Source organism: Bufo gargarizans, chromosome 6, assembly GCF_014858855.1.
Source record: "Bufo gargarizans isolate SCDJY-AF-19 chromosome 6, ASM1485885v1, whole genome shotgun sequence".
NCBI lineage: Eukaryota > Metazoa > Chordata > Amphibia > Anura > Bufonidae > Bufo > Bufo gargarizans.
Window position 1 is genome coordinate 275,885,985 of NC_058085.1, and position 2,766 is coordinate 275,888,750.

Genomic DNA, 2,766 nt, shown 5'->3' on the forward strand with positions numbered 1-2,766 from the left:
CTCTGGGCTACACCAGACAAGTTCACCGGCAGGGGGCTCCGGTGGATTTAACTGGTGGGCCTGGAAACCAGTACGAGCCCCAGAGCTGCTCGTACTAGTGTGGGCCACAGGGTCCCTAACATGGCGGTCCCCTTGCTCCGCCTGGCGGCGTCTCCGCCGCCTTGGGGGCTCATCATCATCGCTAGATGATGAGGAGGATGCGGATGACAACAGGAATGTGGGGTCATCCTCATCCTCACTGGGACTCTCGGAGTCAGAGGCAATCTGGGCGTATGCCTCCTCGGCCGAGAACGTCCGGCGGGCCATAGGGGAGTGTGTGTCTGCGTGTATATGTGCGTGTGTGTAACTCTTTATTTTGTGTGCGTGTGTGTGGGGGCACGGGTGTTCACGAACTCACCCTAAAACTAACAGAAAAAAAATAAAATAAACTAACTAAAAAAAGGGCAAAAAATGTGGGGAAAAAAATTCAAAACCGCTGATCAACCGTCCGAAGTTGATCAGCAGTGGGGTGTGCCATGCGCTAACAGTGGTCGGACACTAAGTGCCGGCCACAGTCAGCGTACACGAAAAAAAAAAATGCACCCCAAAAAAGGTGGAGGGGGGCAGGGGGTGGGGGGGCAAGTGGCAGCACCCCTGGGGGGTCTAGGGTCACACAGCTGTGCTGTGGACCCCAGACACCCTAACTTAGGGTGATGCAATCAAAGTTCAGAAACTAACTTTCCCTTTTTTTTCCCTGCCTAAACCAAACTTTCCCTAGCTGTCCCTATGTACCTGATGGGGTCCTGGGGGGCACAGATCGGGTCCTGGGGGGCACAGATCGGGTGCAGCAGACACGTGCAGGCAGCTCCTCTCTCCTCCGGCTCCGGAACACAAAAGGAGGAGGAGAGGAGCGCCTGCCTCTTTTGAATCTGCCGCCGGACCGCCCACAGACCAATCAGAAAGCGATCCTGGGTGGTGATGTCACCATCACCACTCAGGATCGCTGGATGGTGATTGGTGGGGTGAAATCACACCACCATCACCATCCTGTTCCGGGTTATCGGGACTTCTGAGACCCGAATAACCCGGAAACGCAGAAAACCGCAGGTCTGAATTGCATTTGCTCCAAGTGCCTGCTCAATGATTTGAGCAGGCACGGGGTTCCGATCACCGCCCGCCGTGCGGCGGTGATCGAAAATGCACAGGGCGTACATGTACGCCCTGTGTCCTTAAGTACCAGGGCACAAGGGCGTACCTGTACGCCCTATGTCCTTAAGAGGTTAAAGGCATGTAGTCGTAAAATTTGGATCAGCTGAAAAACAGCCTGTTTCAGTTTAATTGTTATTTTCAATTAATTGAAGGCTCAAAAAATGTTTTGTCTCACTCTCATTTCTTCTTGTTGCATGTTGAAGCTCTACTTGGAACCTTGTTAAGATCCAGCCATGCTAAATATGATTTTTTTGCCATTTTTCAAGTGGTCTTAAACTTTTGATCAGGACTGTACTGCTACCTCCGCAGCAGATAGTCCATGTACAAAAGATGTGTTGAAAATATATCACAAAATGGCGGTATGCATAAGATGGTGGTTCAACTGTTCAATCTTGTCATTCAACATAAAATGGTGGATATATTTCTCTCTTGAGTATCTGTACTCTCACTTTAAGTTATTTAAGCACTTTATGATCTCTCTAAGAGGTACCGTATTTTTCGCCCCATAAGACGCACCCCCCCCCCAAATAGGAGAAAAATGACCCTGCGTCTTATGGGGCGAATGCTTTACATCGCAGGCTGAGATATATGAGCAAGCGGGGAGGCACTTGGAGGAAGAGCTGGGGGGCGGCAATTGCGGCGGGGCGGTGCAGTCACTGTACTCCGGCCCCGCCGCTCCAGTGCTGCACTATACAAATATAAAATGTCTCATTCAATTAAAAGTGATTAAACATGCCCCCCCCCCCCCCCACTTTTAATATTACCGTACACCCTAACCGCTTCTGTAGAATGCAGGCAGGCACTCCCTGATGTTACGTGCCTGCGCCGCCTACTTTATGAATGATTCAGGCGGCGCAGGCACGTGACATCAGTGAGTGACGCGCTGGCTGCCCGGCCTGCCTGCCTGCTTTGTACAGAAGCTGTTAGGATGTATGGTAATATTAGGAGTGAGGGGGCATGTTTAATCACTTTTAATTGAATGAGACATTTTATATTTGTATACTGCAGCACTGGAGCGGTGGGGGGGCGGGGGGAATCTGTGGAAGGCACTGTTAAGGGGTGGGGGGTCTGTGGATGGCACTGTTATGGGCTGGGGGGTCTGTGGATGGCACTGTTATGGGCTGGGGGGTCTGTGGATGGCACTGTTATGGGGTGGGGGGGTCTGTGGATGGCACATATATAACAGTGCCACCCACAGATCCCCCATAACAGTGCCACACACATATCCCCCATAACAGTGCCATCCACAGATCCCCCATTACAGTGTCAGCCACAGATCCCCCCTGTAACAGTGTCAGCCACAGATCCCCCCCTGTAACAGTGTCATCCACAGATCTCCCCTGTAACAGTGTCAGCCACAGATAGATCCCCCTGTAACAGTGTCCGTCACAGATCCCACCCATAACAGTGCGTCATCCACAGATCCCCCATAACAGTGCGTCATCCACAGATACCCCCATAACAGTGCGTCATCCACAGATACCCCATAACAGTGCGTCATCCACAGATACCCCCACAACAGTGCGTCATCCACAGATCCCCCCATAACAGTGCCATCCCTAGATCCCCCCATAACAG